Below are 14,622 nucleotides of genomic sequence, written 5' to 3'. Positions count from 1 at the left end.
GAAAGACGTTTGTCTTGTTTCCATCAGGGTCCCCCATTTTCAATTCATATGGACATTTATGACATACACAACATACATGACATTTATGGCATAGGGACATATAGGTATTTAGTACTGATACATTTGTGACATAGGCGGTATTCAAATATACAGTACTGTTACCCCTAGATCCTGACAGAGTATATACATATGATGGGGAGGGGGCTGTACATTAGGAGGGGGTGGGTGGGTGGGAGGGAAATATACATACGGCGGGGAGGGAATATATACATGCGGTGGGGAGGAGACTGTCTATTAGGAGGTGGTGGGGGTTTTGGGCATTTACGGTGGCCAGTTTCGAATTGCAGCCTCCCGTAGGTGCTCTTTAAGGGCGGTTTTGAATGTGGGCAGGGATTCACATTCCTTTACAGCTTTGGGTAGGGCGTTCCACATTGTTGTGGCATAATTGCGAAACGTGTTTAGTCCCTTGTTTGAGCCGAATCTGGGTTTAACATGATTTGTTGAGCTTCCTCTGGTGTAGTGGTTGTGGTATTCACTGACCTTTGGGAAGTATTTTGACATGTACATGGGCACCCCGGTCGTATAGTGTATCTTGTAGACCAGGCCCATTGCAAGTTGCTGTACTCTGTCGTCTACTCTAAGCCATCCTAGGTTGGCAAAGTGGGCAGGGGTGAGGTGGGTTCTGGGGTTCAGGTCAAGTAGTAGTCTGACCAGTTTGTTTTGTGATGTTTGTAATTTTGTTTTAAGCGCCTTTGAGGTGCTTTGGTACCATGAGGTGCACGCATAGTCATAGTACCCTTGAATGAGTGCTCCTGCCAGAGTCTTCAGGGTATTCTTGTTTACCAGAGAGGAGATCCGGTACAAGAATCTAGTTCGTTGGTTGACTTTTTTTATTACATTGGATGCCATTTTGTCACAGGAAAGATTTGCCTCTAGGATGGAACCCAGGTAGGTAATTTCGTCTTTCCTTGTGACAATATTGTCACCCACTGTAACTGAGAATCCGTCGGTCTTGCTGAGTTTGTTATTTGAGCCGAAGAGAATGGACTCTGTTTTGCCCATGTGTAATGATAGTATGTTATCAGCGAGCCATATGCAGATTTTGCCTAGTTCCGTGCTGAGGGTTTTTTCAACCTGCAATTTGTTCTTGTCAGAGACCAGCAGGGCTGAGTCGTCCGCAAACAGGAACAAGTTGCAGTCACAGGCTGACGACATGTCATTTGCATAAATTAGGAAGAGTAGCAGTCCTAGTATGCTTCCTTGTGGAACACCACAGCTCACTGTGAGGGGGGGGGGATAGAGTACCGTTTACCTCTACCATCTGTTCTCTCCCCTCCAGGTAGGATTGCATCCAGCTCACTGATAGGCTATCAAAACCAATTGCTTTTAGCTTGTCCATTAGAATGGAGTGATTGACAGTGTCGAAGGCCTTTTGTAGGTCCAGCATGACCATGCCGCAGTATTTGCCAGCGTCCACCTCTTGTTTGATGTGGTCGTTCAAATAGAGGAGGCATGTGTCAGTGGAGTGGGACGTTCTGAAGCCAGATTGGAATTCGTAGATTAGGTTTTTTTCCGCCAGGTACTTTTCGACCTGTTCGTAGACTATTTTCTCCATGACTTTCGAGATGGAGGTAAGAATAGAAACAGGGCGGTAGTTGCCTGGGTCTAATTTGCTGCCCTTTTTGTGTAGAGGGGTTACTCTCGCAATTTTGAAGTCCTTGGGGACGTGCCCCTGTCTTATAGAGAGGTTTATTATGTGTGTGATGACTGGGGTGATGGCGGCTGCTGCGTCTCTGAGGAATTTGGAGGGGATGTTGTCATGGCCAGTGGCCTTGTTAGGTTGGAGGGCGCTCAATTTTTTGAGTACCTCATCGGTTGTTACCATTTCAAGTTTGAAGTCGTCTTTGTGGACCCCTAGGTTTTTGTAGTATGCTACTATGTGTTCTACCCCATAATGCCCTGAGTGGGAGGGTAGTTTGTTTACCAGTGTTGTGGCTATGTTTGTGAAGAAGATGTTTAAGTAATTGGCTACATCCAGCTTGTCTGTGATGAGCGTGTTGTCCGTCTTTATGTTTATGTTTGAGAATCTGGTTTTAAGTTTTTTACTGCAGCCTAGTTGATTATTGAGTAATTTCCAAAGTTCGCGGGGTTTGTTTTTGTTTTCCTCAGTTTTGTCGTTGATGAAATTTCTTTTTGCGGTTCTGATCATGGTGTTTACGTCATTTCTTAGTCTGTTTCTTTGGATTTTTAGTTCAACCACGTGGGCTTGGAGTTCACTGTTTGAGCTTTTGGAAAGCTTTGTCTGACTTTTATGAAGTTCAGAGCATTTTTTGTCTCTGGTTTTCATAGCGGCCAGTATTTCAGTGTGCATCCATGCCTCAGCGCGATTTTTAACCCTGGTGGTTCTTATCGGTGCCATGTTGTTGAGTATTGCTGTGAATTTGGTTTTGAATCCAAGCCATGTTTCTTCAACCTGTGTACCACTGAGCTCATCTGACCAGTCCAAGCTCCCCAGTTCTAGGTTAAAGGCCTCTCTAGAGTACGTTTTGAGGTCTCTAGATGTGACTGTTTTGTGACAGCCGGCCTTCTGTTTTAGCTTTTTGCGGGTACAGAAAATCATATAATGATCACTTAACCCGCATGCTATCACCCCTTTACTGGAGATCATGGACTTGTCAGAGGTCAAAATGAGGTCAATGGTGGTTTGTGTCGAATCGCATACCCTTGTGGGTTGTGTGATTAGCTGGCTGAAACCGTGCAGGTCAGAAAATCTACTGAAGGCCTTGAAGACGGGTGCTGATTTACGCAGCATATCCGTGTTCCAGTCCCCAATAAGAATTTTTTCTACCCCCTCCACCCCAGCTAAACACCCATCAAGTGTGTCATAAAAGCCACTCTGTTCTGGTGGTCTATAGATTGTGCCTACTAGTACTGGTTTCGCCCTGTCTAATAAGATTTCAATCCAAACAGTTTCAATTTCATCATGGTTAAGGTCAGTACGGTTGATGTATTTGGTATCCTTGTGTATATACACACAGACGCCACCTCCATACTGGTTCCTATCCCTCCTGACTATTGAGTAGTTTTCAATTTCAATCTCTGGATCCTGTACAGATGAGTCTAATTTTGTTTCTGTGAAACACAATATGTTAGCCTTACCGTTTAAAAACAACTGTTTGATTTCAGCCAGTTTAGGTCTCAGGCTATTTGTATTTAGATGAAATATGTGAAGTCCATTTTTGCTTGTAATAAGATTGACGTCGTCACAGTTGAGGTAACTCTGTTCAATTGTGTCCTGTCCTGTGGTGGGGGGAGGGGGGGCGTTGTTGCTGTTTGTGCCGTGGGTGGGGAGGGGGGGAGGGGGTGATGCTTTGTCCTTTGCTGGAGTCTGTATTCCTTTGTGTGAAAGCCCGCGATGTGGGGGGGGGCGCTGGTTGATTACAGATATGTCTGATTGTACTCCATTGTGGGGGGGGGGGGGTGCCTTTTGTCCTGGCCTCGGCCCGGGTAGACTAGCTGGCATGGCGGCCTTGGCGGGGCCAGCCAAGCTAACCGTCGGGTCCTTGGTGACCTTAATGTCCCGCGCCGCTCTCCCTTTAGCCACTCGCCGAGTCCGCTGGGGCTTCTGTGAGGGTATGTCGCCGCTTGCTGGTCGGCTGGTGCAACTGCTGGCTGAAGCGTCAATTGCGTGGATGCTGTTGATCTCCGGCGCCGGTGTGAGGAGCGATGCCTCGCTGTTTTGTCCCCGCGACGTGCTGGGCGCCTCGGTTGTGAACCCCGGTTCCTTCCCTCTCGCTGTGGCCTCTCGTGGGTTCTTTTGCAGAGGTGGCAGAGGAGGAATGTTGCCGTTGATCATGTCGTTAGCCGCAGTATGTGTGGGTAGCCGTTGATCTGTTGTGCTGGCTGCTGCTTCTTGGGTCAGCAGATTTGACTGTAGTCTCTGGTTCCGTGTCATTACGGGACCAGGGTTCTGATGAATGTCACCCGACATGAGCAGATATAATAAAAACATTGATCTCTTATTACACTTGCCTGCCGGGGGTAATTTCTTTCGTTCCGGATTTGCAGTAAGTACTGTGTGGATGGTCGTGGCTCCGAAGGCTGGATGTTTCCTCTCCGAGCCCGTTAACAAATAGAAGTCGCAATGGGACTGCTGTTTTACGTTTTCGCTACCCTCCACTTCTGTCTGGAGTTGCTGCTTGAGTTGTGAATTCAGGTACAAATCCATAATCCACAGGAGGGAAAGTAGAAAATGCGCAAAGTACTTTTTTGTTGTTGCTCTGTTGCGTTGGTTACGGGAGCTACGTAAAATGCGACCGTCCATGTTGAAGCCGGATGTAAGAGAGAGAGAGAGAGAGAGAGAGAGAGAGAGAGAGAGAGAGAAAAAAAAGATAGGCCGTCTCTTCCTTTCGTTTTCTTCTCTCCCTGCAGGGCAGATTGAAACCCGACACCTCTGCATACTCTGGAGGGAGAGAGAGAGAGAGAGAGAGATAGAGAGGGAGAGAGAGAGGGAGAGACAGGGAGAGAGAGAGAGGGAGACAGAGAGAGAGAGGGAGGGAGCACTTGGGGGGGACCTGCCGTGCCACACGGGAGAGGGGAGGAAGGGAGGCCCCCCCCCCCTCGTTTTCGAGAGGGTCCCACCTCCCGTGTGGCGCGGCAGGTATCCCCCCCCCAAGTGCTCCCTCCCTCTCTCTCTCTGTCTCCCTCTCTCTCTCTCTCTCTCTCTCTCTCTCTCTCTCTGTCTCTCCCTCTCTCTCCCTCTCTCTCTCCCTCTCTCTCTCTCTCTCTCTCTCTCTCTCTCTCCCTCCAGAGTATGCAGAGGTGTCGGGTTTCAATCTGCTTCGCAGTATGAGGAAGTAGGCGGGCATTAGCTCCAACCACAGAGCCAATCGCATCACTGTGCGCTACCCAGCGGCGAATGACGTCACTCAGCCGTTCAAATCAAAATGGCCTGATTTACTGGAGGAGGAAAGGGGCTGAGCTGAATCAGAGCAATCCGCCAATATGGTATTTAGACACTAAAACACATTGATACGAACTCCTATTACTATAATACAATGCTAGAGACTGAAAAATGACATTTATAGTACATGTCACCTTTAAGTACTAAAAAGTTAAAGTACATTTATTTTTAAAGGGATAGACCTCCTAGGGCCCTCATTCATCAACGTGGACGTAGAACTTGACCTACTTCCACACGTAAGCACGGAATGTAGAACTAGCGTACGCACAGGGAAGTCGGCATTCATCACACGTGCGTACGCAGGCTCTATGGTCCTCCGTGTTGATGAATACCACTTTGTTCTACCGTCAATGCTCGTGCATGATTATCCATATATGGTCATGAAAATGAGGAAACACCCCCCATGGGATGTGAAATAATGGACGGACCCGAGCGGAACCCTGAGAAACTCCACGAAGATTGTTCACTGCTGTCGAACCAAGAAGACACTATCGCGTATTGTGGGATAAATAAAAGTCGGACTCATAAACGGTGATGTCAGATATCCACGGCTCCCTAAGACCATTGCTGCAATTCTGCCTGGACAGCTCAAAATACTAATAAAGACCGTTCGTTGACCACTGTTTGGCGTTGGTTGTGTGTCATTATAACCGTGCTGTAATATGAATGCCTTTATTAGTTGTGTTCGATTGGCTATATGATTTTTAGATGCATCTATTTTGTTGTCGGCTAATAAAGACCGCGCTGGAATATGACTGCCTTTTCCCGTGTTGTTTGATTAATACCCCAGGGATTAAAGTTCTCCTCAATTTTATTCCAAATCGCGATGGATCTCCCGTCAATTTTCTACCTGCTGCATATGATTTCTAGAGGCATACTACAATCTATTTTGATGTCAGTATTGGGTAGCCTATATAAACAATATAATACAAGAGCATATACAAGAACAATGAATCTCACTGCATGTATGATAGCCTGCCTTTCAATACATGAACTTGAATTCCATCATGTTTGTGTGCGGGACTCACAAGGCTGTTGTCACAATGGGTGGTACCGGTGTACAGTAATAATAACAGTCCACACAATATCACGATCCATGCCATAGCCTATGTTCTATTAGGACATGATCTGTGACGACAAATGTTCTAGAATGTTTGATTAAGATATCATACTCTGACAGCATGCCTATGAGCAACAAAAACGCGAACTTGAATCCCATCATATACATAGTCTGTCCACTATAGTGTCATTGCAATGCGTTTTCTATTCTTTCTTATACGGTAAAAAGGGGGAAGAACACTATATTCATATGACTTGTATTCTGCTTACAGCTTCGAAGTTCCACTTGTTTCGTTTAACGTAAAGCCTTTTAAATATAATCAAAACGTTCCCGTGTTTCTGCGGTCTGCGCAGAATAATAACGAGTTGAGCTTTATGATTTATGATGAATTGAAAATGGGGGACCCTGATGTAAACAAGACGAAAGTTGGTCTGCATCCCCAATTAACAATTGTATGTACTGAGCTGTACTGTACTGTACCCATTCTGCAATCTGTTAATAAACTTTTCAATCAATCAATCAATCAAGCTACGCGGAGCGCAGTCAGTCAGTAGCCTACACCCCGTATATTCCGATAACGCTATATAAACCATGCTGCATTCATTCTGAGAGAAAGATCTATTATTCCAAATGCTATTTATAGGGTTTTGACCATAATTACACTACTGTTGCTATTTTACAATGAACTATAATGAACTACGGTTCGTACAGAACGTGCCAGTGTTATTATGCACAGAAGCTCATTTCCTTGTTGTAATAATATATTCTACCACTGGGCGCTAGGTACGCCAGGTCTGAACTGTGTGTAGATGTAAGCACGAAGTCAAGTTCAAGTTGAAATTGATGAATCCCACTCTTTGCTTAGAAATGATCGTACGCACAGGGTAAGCACAGATCTGTGCGTAGAACACGTTGATGAATGAGGGCCCCCAGGGGTCTCAAACTCATTCCATTGTGGGCCAAGTTTTCATTTTAACTATACAGTACATTGCACCAGGTGAGTTAGTTGAAGAGGTGAGCCAATTAGTGAAATCATCAGCTGGTGTTTAGGCAAGGCTGGAATGAAACCAAGCAGACACTTGGACACAATGGAATGTGTTCTGCGATAGACAATGCTGAAATGAAAGAACAGAGGACACTTTTTACATTAAAATTATTTAATGCACTTCTCCATTGAAAGTAAACTAACATGGACGGCATTCACATCACACCATGAATAATATCACAATATTAAAGACTGAATACTGTAGTATCGTGAATAATATGACAATATTAAAAACAGAATGGTGTATCCTGAATAATAGCATAATGCGGATTTTGTACTCCAAGTGAATGTCATTTAAGGCACTGACCAAAACATTGAAAGTATGGGAGCCCTTCAGTCTTCTGCAGGCAAGTGCAGCAGAACGCCTTTCAAAGCTTTCAGTGTCGATCCAGTGAGCACTGAGCGGTTACCCCAATGAAACTTCTTTGTCGGGCTGTCCAGCAATCTGTTGTTGTCGCGATCCATTCAACTTCACTCATAGCAGCAGTGACTTTCTCTTTCATGGTTTGAGCAGCTTTGCTGATCTTCGAGCGGACAGTGGGCCTCGTAATGACGTTAGTGCTTGGTCGCAAACCATTTATCAGGTTTTTTAATGATGGCAACTCAACAACACTATAAGGTTGGAGTCCTTGAACAATGTATTTTTTATGTAGATAGGGCCATGGATGCTCGTCTTGTCCGTCCACGCCGTCGCAGACCGTTTCGTCCTCTTCACCACTCATTGTGGCCATCTTATGCTTGTCACTCTGACTGTCTATTCTTCTGATAACAGGTGTTTAATCAAAGATCCCCGCTTTCTAGTCTTGCACAAGGACCAATCAGCATGGGTATGGCCGGGTTCATTTTACATTGATGGGGATTTGATTGGCTGTTTACCTGCGGTCGCAGGATTAATAATGTTAACATTAGTTTGGCCAGATAAACAATTCAAATATACTAATTAAAATGGTTGGACCTGCGAGATTTGTACTTTGTACTTTGTAGGTCTGCATTTTAAATGTAAGGAGTAAAAAGTATGTTTTTTTTCTCTGAAATGTAATGGAGTAAAAGTACAAAGTATACAAACCTAATAATACTTGAGTAAAGTACAAATCCACCAAAACAGTACTTAAGTATTGTAACGAAGTACAATTACTCAAGTACTTTACACCCCTGTCTGTATGTCATGTATGTCATATATGTCCTGATGAATTGAAAATGGGGGACCCTGATGTAAACAAGACGAAAGTATTTCTCTGGTCTGCATCCCCTTAACAATTGTGTGTATTGAGCTGTACTGTATTGTACCCATTCTGCAATCTGTTAATAAAGTTTTCAATCAATCAATCAATCAATTCAGTCCCACACCGTGCATGCAGCATAACATGCGCTCTTCCCAGAGCTCATAGTCCTCTGCCTTTCCATTAAATGATGGCCATTTGCTCCTTCCCTTGGTCGCCACGAGTTCTGAGACGGGGTTCTCCCCCTCGCATCCGTTGGGCTCAGCAGGCTCCGTCTCCCCCGGTGCCGCCTCCCCGGGGCTCTGCGCGCTGCTCTCCGGGCGGGTCCGCTTGCGCTCCAGCAGCCCGTCGGTGGGGTCGGTGCCCCGCTTCCTCTTGACGCGCAGGATTGTCGTGTTGGATTCCATGTTGCTCTTTGATGGTGGCCGTAGCTTTAGCTCCTGTTGGCCTAGCGTCTAGCCACGCGGTACTCCCGGTGCTAACCTAGCCTATACTTCAGCTAAACTTGCTACCCTTATTATTTCGCCCCTGCGTGATCTGGGCCCATAACCTGTTGACAGAATCTGGCTATGGGGTGACAATAATGTGGTCAAGAGGCATGGTTTCTATCTTTAGCCTTTGGCGTGGGTTTATTCATTCACATGTTAAACAGCAGCACATGAGTCCTCCTCTCCGTGAGAGGCAGGTGGGGGAAAGAGGTAGAGGGGGAGGAGACATCTCTTTATATACTCGCCACCTGGTGGTATCATGAGTGGCTCCGCCTAGAGCGCCCTCTAGTGGAAACAGTTATATATGCAGTTAGACAGTTACTTGCAATCCTACATAGAACCTCTAACTTTAACAGAGTTCATGGTTGATTTCACTGTTAGCTAGCAGGCTGATGTTTGATGACCGTCTTGAGTCCGGCGTCGTGCTGGGTGCCCTGGCTGCGATGAAACCTGGGTCCTTCCTTCGTGCTGCTGCCTCTCGTCTGCTCTTCTGTAGTGGCTTTGGTGGAGTGACGTCACCGCAGCCGCTGGTCGTAGTGTTATTGTTGTCCGTTGTTGCTTCTGGTGTTAGTTAACAGGCGCCATTGTCGCGTTTGATTCCGTGTTAAAACCGGTCCTGGGTTTTGGTGTACGTCTCCCGAGAGAAGCAAGTATAATACAAACATTGATTTTCTATTACACTTGCCGGTCGGGGGCATTTTCTTTCTTTTTCGGGATTCACCGTCAACAGTCTGTGAATAGCTGCAGCTCCAATAGCCGGATGTTTCCGCTCCGAGCCATTCAACAGGTAAAAGTCGCAATGGGACTGTAGACATACGCTTTTGTTACTTTCCACCGCCGTTTCCTGACGATTCTGTGCTGACAAACTCCTAAGTATTTACTCTTACTTTTACTTATTTCATCATTATATTCAGGATTTAATCTTTGTTAATATGGTTAATAGGGTCCATTCCCAAACCTTGGACTTATCCCATCAAAACGTTTTTTGGGGGGTTGATGTTGTTTTCTTTCGGGTTTTTTTGGTGCTGTTTTTTTAACATGCACAACATGTTACTCTTTAACTGCTCTTCTCTCTCAGTGAACATGTTACTGTATCATCCACATGCTACTTTAACTACTCTTCTCTCTCAGTGAACATGTTATCATCCACATGCTACTCTTTAACTGCTCTTCTCTCTCAGTGAACATGTTATCATCCACATGCTACTTTAACTACTCTTCTCTCTCAGTGAACATGTTATCATCCACATGCTACTCTTTAACTACTCTTTTCTCTCAGTGAACATGTTATCATCCACATGCTACTCTTTAACTACTCTTCTATCTCAGTGAACATGTTATCATCCACATGCTACTTTAACTACTCTTCTCTCTCAGTGAACATGTTATCATCCACATGCTACTCTTTAACTACTCTTCTATCTCAGTGAACATGTTATCATCCACATGCTACTCTTTAACTTCTCTTCTCTCTCAGTGAACATGTTATCATCCACATGCTACTCTTTAACTTATCTTCTCTCTCAGTGACCATGTTATCATCCACATGCTACTCTTTAACTGCTCTTCTCTCTCAGTGAACATGTTATCATCCACATGCTACTCTTTAACTTCTCTTCTCTCTCAGTGAACATGTTATCATCCACATGCTACTCTTTAACTGCTCTTCTCTCTCAGTGAACATGTTATCATCCACATGCTACTCTTTAACTGCTCTTCTCTCTCAGTGAACATGTTATCATCCACATGCTACTCTTTAACTACTCTTCTCTTTCAGTGAAGAAACAGTGCTTCTACCTGGGTAATGATGTCCTGTACTTCTCTCCAGAGGGAATGAGTGGAGAAGTGGAAAAGCATCCAAATGTATTGTATAGTTAGTGTGTAGTTATGATTAGTGGAACACTGTCACTTCTGACAGCTGGCATTGCAAGCAGGGTCCATGTTAAATGGTGACATCCTTAGAGAAGAACATGCAAGTGTCTATTTTGTGATTGTAGGCTGTCTACACTGTAAACACGGCTACCACTGTGTGCGTGTGCGTGCGTGTGTGTGTTATCGATAAAAATCGATACGTAGTAGTATCGCAATACTTTGCGTGGCGATACTGTATCGATACAGGGACACCAAGTATCGATATTTAATTATTCATAAAAAATAAAGAAATTTATTTTATTTTTATAAAAATTATAAGGAAGTTGCATTGTTCATTTCAATACCTGTAATAGTACAGTAGTCCACACACACACATGTGCATTCAGTTAAGTTGGAATATGACTGTAATACAAACAGTTCAGTTTGTCAGGTACGTGCAACACAGATTACAGAATAATAATAATAATATTTCGCAATACTCAGCGTATCGCGATAGTATCGTATCGTGAGGTCTCTGGCGATTCCCACCGCGCGTGCGCGTGCGCGTGTGTGTGTGTGTGTGTGTGTGTGTGTGTGTGTGTGTGTGTGTGTGTGTGTGTGTGTGTGTGTGTGTGTGTGTGTGTGTGTGTGTGTGCAGGATCAGGACTCCACCACCACCATGACACCACCACCAGGACTCCACCACCACCATGACACCACCACCACCAGGACTCCACCACCACCATGACTCCACCACCACCATGACTCCACCACCACCATGACTCCACCACCACCATGACTCCACCAACACCATGACTCCACCACCACCATGACTCCGCCAACACCATGACTCCACCACCATGACTCCACCACCATGACTCCACCACCACCATGACTCCACCACCAACATGACTCCACCACCATGACTCCACCAACACCATGACTCCACCACCATGACTCCACCAACATGACTCCACCACCACCATGACTCCACCACCACCATGACTCCACCAACACCATGACTCCACCACCACCATGACTCCACCACCATGACTCCACCACCAGGACTCCACCACCACCATGACACCACCACCACCACTACCATGACACCATCACCAGGACTCCACCACCACCATGACACCACCACCACCACTACCATGACTCCACCACCACCATGACTCCACCACCACCATGACACCACCACCACCATGACACCACCACCACCACCACCACCATGACACCATCACCACCATGATGCCACCACCACCATGACTCCACCACCACCATGACTCCACCACCACCATGACTCCACCACCACCATGACTCCACCACCACCATGACACCACCACCACCACCACCACCATGACTCCACCACCACCATGACTCCACCAACACCATGACTCCACCACCACCATGACTCCACCAACACCATGACTCCACCACCACCATGACTCCACCACCACCATGACACCATCACCACCATGACACCACCACCAGGACTCCACCACCACCATGACACCAACACCATGACTCCACCAACACCATGACTCCACCAACACCATGACTCCACCACCACCACCATGACACCACCACCATGACACCACCACCATGACTCCACCACCATGACTCCACCAACACCAGGACTCCACCACCACCATGACACCACCACCACCACTACCATGACACCATCACCACCATGACACCACCACCACCATGACACCACCACCACCACCATGACACCATCACCACCATGACTCCACCAAAACCATGACTCCACCACCACCATGACTCCACCACCAACATGACTCCACCACCACCATGACTCCACCACCACCATGACTCCACCACCACCATGACTCCACCACCACCATGACTCCACCACCACCATGACTCCACCAACACCATGACTCCACCACCACCATGACTCCGCCAACACCATGACTCCACCACCATGACTCCACCACCATGACTCCACCACCACCATGACTCCACCACCAACATGACTCCACCACCACCATGACTCCACCACCACCATGACTCCACCAACACCATGACTCCACCACCACCATGACTCCACCACCACCATGACTCCACCACCATGACTCCACCACCAGGACTCCACCACCACCATGACACCACCACTACCATGACACCATCACCAGGACTCCACCACCACCATGACACCACCACCACCACTACCATGACTCCACCACCGCCATGACTCCACCACCACCATGACACCACCACCACCATGACACCACAACCACACCACCACCATGACACCATCACCACCATGATGCCACCACCACCATGACTCCACCACCACCATGACTCCACCACCACCATGACTCCACCACCACCATGACTCCACCACCACCATGACTCCACCACCACCATGACACCACCACCACCACCATGACTCCACCACCACCATGACTCCACCAACACCATGACTCCACCACCACCATGACTCCACCAACACCATGACTCCACCACCACCATGACTCCACCACCACCATGACACCATCACCACCATGACACCACCACCAGGACTCCACCACCACCATGACACCAACACCATGACTCCACCAACACCATGACTCCACCAACACCATGACTCCACCAACACCATGACTCCACCACCACCACCATGACACCACCACCATGACACCACCACCATGACTCCACCACCATGACTCCACCAACACCAGGACTCCACCACCACCATGACACCACCACCACCACTACCATGACACCATCACCACCATGACACCACCACCACCATGACACCACCACCACCATGACACCACCACCACCACCATGACACCATCACCACCATGACTCCACCAACACCATGACTCCACCACCACCATGACTCCACCACCAACATGACTCCACCACCACCATGACTCCACCAACACCATGACTCCACCACCACCATGACTCCACCACCACCATGACTCCACCACCACCATGACACCATCACCAGCATGACACCATCACCACCATGATGCCACCACCACCATGACTCCACCACCATGACTCCACCACCACCATGACTCCACCACCACCATGACTCCACCACCACCATGACTCCACCACCATGACACCATCACCACCATGATGCCACCACCACCATGACTCCACCACCATGACTCCACCACCACCATGACTCCACCACCACCATGACGCCACCACCATGACGCCACCACCATGACTCCACCACCATGACACCACCACCACCACCATGACTCCACCACCATGACTCCACCACCACCATGACTCCACCACCACCATGACTCCACCAACACCATGACTCCACCACCATGACTCCACCACCATGACTCCACCAACACCATGACTCCACCACCACCATGACTCCACCACCACCATGACTCCACCACCACCATGACTCCACCACCACCATGACTCCACCAACACCATGACTCCACCACCACCATGACTCCACCACCACCATGACTCCACCACCATGACTCCACCACCACCATGACTCCACCACCACCATGACTCCACCACCACCAGGACTCCACCACCACGACTCCACCACCACCATGACTCCACCACCATGACTCCACCAACATGACTCCACCACCACCACCACCATGACTCCACCACCATGACTCCACCAACATGACTCCACCACCACCACCACCATGACTCCACCACCACCACCACCAGGACTCCACCACCACCACCATGACTCCACCACCACCAACACCATGACTCCACCACCACCACCACCAGGACTCCACCACCAGGACTCCACCAACACCACCATGACTCCACCACCAGGACTCCACCACCACCACCACCATGACACCACCATGACTCCACCACCACCACCACCATGACTCCACCACCAGGACTCCACCACCAGGACTCCACCACCACCACCATGACTCCACCACCACCACCATGACTCCACCACCAACATGACTCCACCACCACCACCAGGACTCCACCACCACCATGAC

This window comes from Notolepis coatsorum, assembly GCF_963971535.1.
Source record: "Notolepis coatsorum genome assembly, chromosome: 3".
NCBI classification, from domain to species: Eukaryota; Metazoa; Chordata; class Actinopteri; order Aulopiformes; family Paralepididae; genus Notolepis; species Notolepis coatsorum.
The sequence above is the reverse complement of the archived record's forward strand: the minus strand, read 5'-3'. Positions refer to the sequence as shown.